Raw genomic sequence first — 11,011 nt, forward strand, 5'->3', positions numbered from 1 at the left:
ATTAATAATTTATGGACCATCGAAGATTCGTTATGAGGGCGATCAAAATTATACAGGGTAGACCATTTTAATCCATCCAGTCGAATATCTCGAAAATCAAGCCCGGGAGAGAAAAATTTTTCAGACAAAAGTTGTTTGGTTTCGAAGGGACCATAAGATGGTACCATTGGTTTGACCTTGAAGAATTATTTGAAAGTCACATAAAAGTTACCTCAATTTTTTAAAATGGCATCCCCTATTTTTTATTACATATTCTTGTAGCTGACCTCGAGAGCTTTCCAAAACACTATAATCAAATGTTTTTTCATTGAATACTTTTCGAGTTATAAAGCTCCAAAGTTGCAAATTTACAATAAAGATTGTTTCTCTTATTTTTATTTTTTAAAATTATTTTTATTTTGTGAAAAAAAACATCCTCCAATAATCATGATCTTGACACATTGTCAAACTCGTAATGAACAACATTCAAAAGATTTCAGTCATTGTTCGGACACTTTCGATAATGCTAATGCCAGTGGTACTGTAACTTTCAAGCTTTATAACTTGAGATTTACTTAACCAAAAAACATTTTATCTATGTGTTTTGGAAAGCTCTCGAAATAAGCTAGAAGAATATGCAACGAAAAATGGGAGGTCCCATTAAAAAAATTTAAAGTGATCTTGTCTTGACCTTGACGCCACTCAGGGTCAAACCAATGTTATCATCTTATGTCCCCTACAACTTTTGTCTGAAACATTTTTCTTTCAAACCTCGTGATTTCCAAATATTTGACTGTCAAATATAAAATAAGACACTCTGTGTATATATACATATATACAAAAATGACAATTTCGAGTTATTCATTGGAAAAGATGGATTTTGGCGTGTACTTTTATCTGGTGATGAATAACTCAAAATTGTCAATTTTCGAGATATGACACTATTGCAGCAATGCCACGATATATACAATATAATATGTGTATAATATATATTAGGGCTTCTAAGTATTCGGATATTCAGATATCCGAGATCGGTTTCAATTTGAATCTCAAAACCGGATTATTCGGATTATTCGAGTAATCCGGATATCCGAATTATTTGAATCCGAATCTGAGTTAGGATCCGGATCTAAATTCAAATAAAATACATCCGCAATGTATTTTATTTTATTATAATTTTAAAATAATAAATTTGTTTGTAGAAAAATGCATTTTATTTCATTTATTATATAATTAAAGTTATACCCTTTTAGCTATAAAACATTTTTTCACTCTCATATTTAGTTATCGAATTTAGATCCAAATTCGAATCCAAATCCGCTACAAACTTAAATTCGATTTTGAATCTAAATTTGTTGCGAATCCAGATTTGAATTCGAAATACGGATCCAGATCCGATACTTTTATTATTCCGGTACCTTAAAAGATTCGGGTATCCGGGTAACCCGAATTTGAAGCGTCACATTTATTCGTAATCCGGATAAACGGATATCCGGATATCCGGATAGCATCAAATTCGAACGAATCTTGAAGCCCTAATATATATACATATAATTAATATACGAAGGATTTTGATTGGTCTTAACCAATAGTGCGTTCGGATTCTCATTCAAATGCCACTAAACTATTATTTTATCCTTAATTGTTTAACATTTGATAAGTAACAAGGATTCCTGAGCAAAATGATATCTGAGCAGCATTCTGGTGAAAATCCGAACGCACCCCAATCTATACGCGATACTAGAAATAAAGTAATAATAAAAGTAGTAACTAGCCAAATCGTTACCATTACCCAAAAATTATAACTGCGTCACCTTTAACTCGTAAGAAAACATAACATCGCTATCCATTCGTTACTGAAAAAAAGTAACAAAAATTGTAACAATAACGGCGTTACAAATAACGCGTTACTTACCAATCCTGGATAACCCTTTTCAAACCCTACAACTTTTATTTGAAACTTTTTTTTTAATACGTTGTTTTCCAGGTATTTTGATATCTTAATATTTAAAATGGCCAAATATGTTCTGGGTCTTTGTTCAAATACAAAAGGATTCCAAGATTTGACTATTTAGAATATTTCTTTCAAATGTGATCTTTCGACTGATAACATTAGTTTTTTTAATATTACTTTTGCAATATAGCTCCCTTGTAAAAAAAATAGCTGTCGTCGTGGGAATGTGACGGATCATCCAGGAAAAGGCCTGAGCTGGGAATCGCATTGAAAGAAGATAATTGGCGGAACATTTCGAACGAGAGTAAGGGCTGGTGGCGCAGCAAAAATGACGCGCTCACTCAGTAAAGCTGGTTCTACATTAGTTGCATCGCAGCTTTGCAAACATTGCGATTCAATTGAGATCTAGTCAACGTTAAGCTAGCTCGACACTGATTGGATCACAATTGGATCGCAACGTTTGCAACAAGGCGATGCAACTAATGTAGAATCAGCTTAAGGCTGGAAAGGACCATTGCAAAAACATTGAGAACCCCATGACAATGGAGGCGGAATCTCATCAAGTTAGCTGAAATCAGGTCCAAAATCTACCCAACAGCGTGGAGGAGCTGCCAAGGATGACCTCCATAGTGCATCACGGACCCAGCTCAGAATGCCGCAACGGGAACCAAGAAATAGCGGCGAGTAATCAGGAGCATAACTGCATAAAGAGCTCCACAGGATTTGGCCCTACACAGCGTTACCCGCATCGTATCGCAGGCCCGACGCTAATTGGTTGCGCATCCTTAAGCGCCCTTCTAAGAGGGTTGTCCCATCGATCGTGATATTCGTGATTCGAGATCCCGTTAATACACGTCTAGACTTCTCTTTGGGAAGCCCAGAAACACTGCAGAAACCATGGTACTAAAATTCGTTGAATCTGAAATCCAAAGACAAGAAGAAGAAGAAAATCCCGTTTGTTCTCTTCCTTGGCCCTGAGTGGACATACGAGTGAGAGAACTCAGCTTAGAAACAAGACTGTAGAGGCCGAGTCAGGACGAGGCGAAACCGCAGAGGTTGCCCTTTTCGTATCGTTTGATCGTTTATGAAGCCATGAGCACGCCGAAAGGGCTGCGTTCGTATTCTGAGGTCGGCACGTATTAGTGTTGGTGCTTGCTGCGCATTTAATGGCCTTAGGATTTTAGTACAAGCAATTACATACATCAAGCACGAGTCTTCTCCCCGCATGTCGTAGGACCGTAGACTGTCGGAAGAGAATCGCTGTTCATGGAACGAATTCCTGGAGATCGCGACCGAAACCGATGGAAGAGCATTTTGTAGTATCGCGCTTCGACACCTGAAGGGTATGGTTAGCAAGTGCGTCTTAAACGACGAACGAGCTGTAGGTACGTTTCGACAGCGGCCGTAACTCGTAGTGCGCCTAGCTTTTTAGTACGCGTTATCGGTGATATGTGAGTGTTATGTTGTATCATGAAAGAATTCGTTTCATACCATGCTGTATCGTATTTCGTCTTCGCGTTGTCGTGCATTCCGGAAGAATTCGCTTTTGTACCCGCGCTCTTCATGTCCATGTCGCGAAAGTTCCATCGCGTTAAGTGTCTATCTTTACCCGACGTTTCGAATTACGGGCTTCGTATCGTGAATTGTGATACGGGGGTGCATTGCGAATAGAGCACGAGGCGCTTTTATTTGCGTCTGCGAGAGTTTTTGACGACGAGAGGCCCGCGTGAAGCAACACAGCGAACGAGGCGAGCCGCGAACGCAGGTTTCGTTGCAAAAACAGCGTGCGTAGCCACCTTTCTTCGCTTAAAATAATTTCGCTGTCGTTGTAAAGAATCACTGCCGCATGCCGTTCGGACAAGTGATTTTGAAGTCATGTGTTCGATCAGTCATAGCGCAAACGTTGCGTGGCACGAATTACTACACGCATTACATTTCATTTATTAATTGTCTACTGTCGATCAATTGTCACTTATAAACCATATACAAGCCATGTAAACTATTACTACTTCTTTTTTGTTAAGGCCATGATTCTGAACAACATTCAAAAGGTTTTAGCCATTATTCGGACCTGAGATAGTGCTAATACTGATATTGTAAATTACCGGTATTGTAAATTTCAAGTCTCATAATTTGAGATGTACTTAACAAAAAAATACTTTATTATAGTGTTTTGGAAAACTTCAAGAATATGCATAAAAAATAGAGGGACTCATTTAAAAAATTCAACTTGACCTTTATATAACCTTACAGATCTTACAGACTTCACCCAAAATCAAACTTTTATCACCATTATAGATGCATTTTATTTAGTCCTACAATCTTTGTTTCGTACATATTTTTCGTTAGAGATTTCAAAATATTTTAACGTTTCCAGACTTTTTGAGGACCATGTGTATGTGTGTATGTAATTAATTGCTCAAGTTCATATCAGAAAAGTCTATTTAGTTTTTTTATTAGATCTCTACAAACGGAGATAATAAATGTATCTGTACAAATAGGGTAATTTGTTTTTAAATAACGTTTTTTAAGAACTTTTCATCTTTAAATTTCATTGTAAGATGGCAATATCATATTTCCATTTTTAAAAAAGTGAAAAAACTGCAATAAGTACATGCAGCCTTCTAGAAAAGATTTTATATAAAAAAATTAACGCCAATTTATAGTTGTCAGTAAAATTAAATATAATTATTGTACCCATGACCATATACTAATAAAAGATGTGATTTGTAAAATAATATAATGATAATAATAAAGATAATGTAACAATAATTTCGTATGCATTAATAAATTTTAAAAATAGTTTCTGTACTGCGCAATATACATATATAAATACATTATTCTGTTGGGAATTCTATTGCAAATTTTAAATTGTATAAAGTGGTTTATTTAAATCAAAAGATACAAAAACTTGTGCGTTCAGATTATAATCAATATTCATAGCTTTTCTTATTTTCAGCGATTCTTATTTTAAGACAGTTTTAAATAATATCTTAAGATGCTAATATGTATGGCTCTGCGATTGGCTTATGACATCTTCAGATTGTACTTATAAGTACTGAAAATGGTCTTAAATATAAGAATCGACTACGGCCCTAAAACTATTTTAAGCAATTATATAGTATCAAACAATATAACAAATAGATAATATTAATAATAACTTAAAATTATTCAAGATTTTGTTTAAATTTTAATATTTTTTATATTTGTGTTCTTATACTATGCAATGATGCTCGCTATCGGTCTGCTCGTTATTCTCCAAAATGCGTTATTTCAGAGCAAGTTCTAACGAGGTACGATCTTGTGGGTTACTAGGTCACCGTTAGACAAGTTTAATATGCTTTAGGCTCGCGCGGAATTTCAAAACCGCCACATTCTCAACTCACCCCTTTCGCAAGAGTCTTCTTCCTTCCGCCGTTATTCAGAGATAAGAATCATCTCAAAGAAGGAAGGAAATTGTTCGAGAGGAAGAAAATGATTTCCAGAATCCGAGAAAGAAAGAGTGAGAAAGGAATCTACAATGGGACGCGTCGAGAGCTTCTTTTTTTTCGTATTGCTACGGATTCGCCCCTTTATACGCAAACCATAAGCGAATGTCTAAGGAGCATGAAAGAGAAGTCTCTGAGGAGTCTTTCTTTCTCTATAATTTCCGAGGCTAACCTCAGGAAAGAATTTTCTTGCTGTCCCCGGAGAGCCAACGTTTCGACATATTACTGACATATGGTTTCCAGTTTCCATTAAATGTTTAATAAAGAAAAAAATATTGCGATATAAGTTTTACTCATATATATTTTGTATATTACAATATGTAATTATCCTGCTGCATATATATTAAATTTGTATGATATTGCTGGCCTTGTTAATTAATTACACATATCATATATATACTATATACTATATATACACATATATATGATATATGTAGTTAATTAACAAGGCCATATATGTATATGTATACATACATTAATCAACAGTGATTGTAAAGTACATAATGGATATTAATTAGTAAATACATTAGTAGATTTCTTGTGATTTCTTCAAGTGAATACTTTGTATGTGAATCAAGTGTAAAATGTTAAAGTGACACGGTATGTAAAAAAAAAATTAACTAATTAATTATTTGATCTGTGTCAGTTAGTGATAACTTGTGACATTTGCATTAAAACTATTGAAAATTTATTAAAATAAACACTCATTACGTGGAAATCACATCGAAATGAGAATTCATCTTTTTCGAGAAGCTACAGAAGTCGACAAATCTTTAAAAGGTAAGGTTGTGCGTGCGTGCGTGCGTGCGTGCGTGCGTGCGTGCGTGCGTGCGTGCGTGCGTGCGTGCGTGCGTGTGTGAAAAAGAGAGAGAGGGAGAATGTAAACGCATGTTTATGCGCGCGTGTAGTCAGCTGACGGTCCCGCGTACTGCCTGCCGGCGGACAGTAAGTTGCGCCGCCCCTGTCTACCTTCCGTACGCGCCCCGTAATTCGCTAACTATTTCTCGTTATAATTTGAAAACTAAGCTTCGGACAAAATTTTTGTAAAGGAAAAATCGTCTTAGAATTGAGTCAAGAATACGTCTTTACAAGGACACTTGGGTTATTCTGAATCACCCTGTATATGTATATACATACATATATTAGGGTGAGCCGAAAAAAAATTTATTTTAAAAATCGATTAGTGTACCCCCTAAAAATGGAAATACCAATCAGGCATCAACGATACAGCGTTATATATTGAGGTAAGTTACAACTTTAAGAAATTACGCTTACTCATTATCTTGCGCTACCTATAGCTTCCATTAGCCTTATTTCTTTTTTATTATTTTTAAAAATGATTAGTATCTCAATAACTATCCGAAGATCGCAAAATGATAGAGAACTTTTCGATTCAGTTTAGCCCACTCTATCTGCCCACGAGCGCTTTAAACAGCCTGAATACCAGACACCCTCTATATGTACTAATCAGAAACAAGATCAAAAATATTTTGCAATTGATTTAAATATAAGATCACTAGTATTCCTTTGATAAAATTAATTTAATTTCAATATCAAATGTGTATGTATGTGTGTGGATGCGTGGGTGTGTATGATTGTTGCTGACAAATGTCGCATATCTTGTTAAAATTTATCATCTAAAGTAATCTTTACAATAAATTTTACATTTACATTAATGCGTTAAATAGATTAAAATAACGCGTCGTTGACATAAGTGCAGTCATTGTTGAACGCGGTATATTAGCAATGAAAATGTAATGCAAATTAAAATATTGATTGTCACGAGTCGATTATTGCAGTCAAAATATAAACTTTCTTACTCTTACTTCTCATAAATTAGAAAAAATAATTAATTAATCGGAATAATGAGTATTCGAGTTTTTTTATTTGCGCAATACTTTCTGAATAAAACAAGAAGAACTAACGGTAAATTATTACAAAGATTTTATTTTTATTTTTATAGAGCTTTTCCTTCTATATGATATATGCCTACCAAATACCAATACAGTGATCGAGTCAATTAATTTCTGCGTTTCACCATTTTCTCATTCCACAGTGCTTCCGGAGACGGACTGATCCGTAAGTACTCGCGATTCCCACTTTCCATGCATTTTCCTCGAATCTCTCGAATCCAAACGAGGCGGAAATCAATGGCTGAAGACAAACCTCTATTCGATTTTCGAGATGATCGCGGTTCATCGGAGTCTAGTGAGCTGTGCGACGTAGACGCGCACATGTGCAAGGTACCTATACATATATGTCCTCTCAAAGAGTAGTGGTGGATGAATATAGTCGCAGCTAGCAGGACAACGTAATCAGATTTGCGAGAGAGTAATGTGTTCCATCAACGCTTACAGCATCTCTATCTTTGTCCATTGCACTCTATATGTCTGAATTCTTGTTTCGTTCTGGACACCATCCATTTTTCAATTCACTTTCACAGCAAAGCAACTGTACAGTGAAGCACTACGTTAAAAAGACAGCCGTATTCACACACGCGTACGTGAATATTTTTCAAAACGACGTTCTTGTCGAAATTCACATGTACAAGCGAGAAATAAAATCCCAGACAGACATATTTAGACTATCTAAAAAATATCCTAATGGCATCTTTAAGACGTCTCAATTTTGGGCATAACACCTTTAAATTTAAATAGTACAGTATATCTTACAATTAAAACAAGAAAATTGAAAATTTTGGAATAACAAAAACCATATATAATAAAGAAATACACTCTCTCGTACATCGAAGTGTGCATTAAACAAATTAATTTGACACTTTTAAATATAATTTTCTGTCATAATTTAAATAAATTAGCCAATTAAAAAATCAAGCTTAGATTTTCTTTTTATTTAAAAAATTACACAGTAAAGCAGAGAGAAAAAAGGTATATCGTCATTCTTAATTCTCTTGTTATAAATCTTTTTTCCGCAATAATAAATTCTATAACAGAAATATTTTATAATAATTTTTGCAATAACAATTTACACTATTTTTTATACTTTATTTAACTTTTGTGGCTTGATTTTTCGCGTTTCTCACGTCCTAAATTCATTATCGGGTACACGCAACACGGATGTATGTAAGTATAACGTGGCCTCCTTCATGTTAAGCTAAAGCCTTCGTTGCCAGACCGTTGGTTTCAACTGTCCATTTAATTACTTTAAAAGCTGGGTGGAGACTAGGAAGTTGGCCACCTTCGTTAATAATGCACTTAGATACATCGTCGTTCGCAGCAAGTACATTAAGAGATCTTTGCGGTTCGATGCTTTTTAAAAGACGATAATTTTATTCGGGCTTTAAACTAACAACGGCAATGCAGCTTATCCATTAACATCGTTAAAATGTTTACCTGCTCTTATCGCTCTAATATTTATAGGGAATATTTTTATTTTAGATAATAAAGACGATATATTTAGTAAAATCTAATGCCATTCTCGCAAAAATTTAATAACAGTTATCTTGCTTATCAATCAAATTCGCTTACGGCAACGGCAACTTCAAAAAGCCTCTGAAAGCTACTTTAAGCCATGTTTAAGAAGTGCTTCTCGATTTCTGTAGTTTGCCGTAACCGCAGCCTTGGTCGCATCCGACTTAAACAAAGAAACTAATCGAGAAATTAATTATTTTATTATTACTAATTACATTATAAGGAAAAAATGATACCTAGGATTACTGAAACGAAATGTGACTTAAGATCGTTGCGATTTTTTAAATATTAACATTATTTTACTGAATTTAAGAGATTTTATTCAATTAGACTAAAAAGGATTTATAATCCTGTAGAAAATTAAATAGAAACAGAGAAAACAAATCTGCAATAAAGCATTTGATAAAGATAAATCATGAAAATAGATTATAAATTGCTTAATTAATTTTGTTAAAAAATAATAAATTTGTTTAATAAATCTTGTTTTTTAATCGATGTCAGCCAGTTTTATATAATGTGTTGTATTTGTCAAGCACTACGTAAATTCTCGCTTCTAGCGGCTGACTATACTTCGTCTGCTACTACTGCGACGTGAAAATCAGTTATATAATATGAGAAACCACAAAACATCGCTCCGAAAAACCGCGTCCACATCTGCCACAGCGTACAGCAAGATGTTTTACAGGCGACGAAGTGTTATTTCTTGACGGTAAACAAACGAATTCTCGAAAAAGTCGAATTTTGCTCCAAAAAACAAAATAAGTTTTATCATCACTGTTAACTCTAATGGATATTATCGGATATTATACCGGACTTTAGCCGGGATCTTAATATGTAACACAAATAAGATTTTAATATGACTATTAAAATTGTGGGGAAAAAATTAGTATTTGGCTATTTATTCATTATTAAAATTTATATTTTGGCACTCATTGTCAGTTAACTGAAAGTTGAATTAAAAGAAAATCTAAACCTAAAAAATATTATAGTCTAAAAAATATTGCGTAAGCGATTTCCTACACGAAAAGAACAATTTTGCTGGATCTAGATCTGAAAATTTAATTTTGTTGGAAAGTCAAAGTAATTGCTAAAATATCAAAATATCGTTTTATAGCAATGCTTATCATTTTTAACATTCCAACAAAATTTTTTGATGATTCAACAAGAATTAATTTTAATTTTCAAATCTGTATTCAGCAACATTTTTAGACCTTTCAACAAAATCGTTCTTTCCATGTATTTAAATAAATTTATTATGCACATTTTGTGAAACGGTTCAAATTGCTTAGAAAGCAGAGCGTACATGTGCACTGAAAAAACGAAATTTATTCATAACGTATAAATAATGATCACATACGCGTTTATAACACTTATCGATTTCGCCATAACGACACCTCATTATGCTGTAACATCACTCGTGAGGACGAAGACCACATTACAAGGCCGAAGAGAAAAATCTATATTTCCGACGAATTCCGGGAATACCCTTCTGGTATACAGCGTTCGAGCTCCGCGAATCGATAATTAAAGAAATCCTCCGATAAACGTTCGCTTCAGCTTCGTATTGATTAGTCACAAAAAACATACAATAAACAACAAACACTCGCAACTATAACTTTTCGACAATCATGATTCCATTTACCATCACCAGTTCTATTTTCGAATTCGTTACATGTATATTATAAGGTCATAGTATATTATAGATTATCATAGATAATATATTATAATTAATTTTGTTTGAATACGTACATTTATAGCGTTTTTTTAATTTTTTTTTCAAGGTAATTTTTTCAATGATATCATGCATTTTATAATCTTAAATTATATCTATATTTATTCTTTGTGGCATACAAATGCGTTCAATCTACAAACATACACACACACACACACTATTCCACATTCAACATATAAACGCATACATATAGTAATACTAATGTACAGTTTGTGCCATTAATGCCTGGGGTTAAAAAGCAATCCATATACATATACATCCATTCACATTTGTTTATATTTTATATGCAAACTTTATATTTCTGAACAAAATATATCTTACCTAACACATATTCCATCTTTTTGACATCTGTTAAGAAGATATATACCATTGGTATACTCTTATTAGCAATTAATGTTTACGGATCATCGAAGAGCACACGTCTGAA

At 33.9% G+C, this 11,011-nt stretch overlaps 1 protein-coding gene across 4 annotated transcripts in view; it reads right to left on the reverse strand.

The window, feature by feature from the left end:
* The window catches only part of LOC105451268, a 127,748-nt gene that overhangs the window by 59,141 nt on the left and 57,596 nt on the right, over positions 1-11,011 (reverse strand). The window contains exon 1 of one of the 4 annotated variants that reach the window (XM_011691633.1): positions 10,906-10,967. The exons of the other annotated variants lie outside the window; for them this stretch is intronic. The gene's annotated coding sequence lies outside the window, so the exon portion shown is untranslated. Of the gene's footprint in view, positions 1-10,905; positions 10,968-11,011 lie in introns of those variants that run through there. 4 annotated transcript variants of the gene reach the window in all.

The sequence above is a fragment of the Wasmannia auropunctata genome, unplaced genomic scaffold, assembly GCF_000956235.1.
Source record: "Wasmannia auropunctata unplaced genomic scaffold, wasmannia.A_1.0 LD336053.1, whole genome shotgun sequence".
In the NCBI taxonomy this organism is placed as follows: Eukaryota; Metazoa; Arthropoda; class Insecta; order Hymenoptera; family Formicidae; genus Wasmannia; species Wasmannia auropunctata.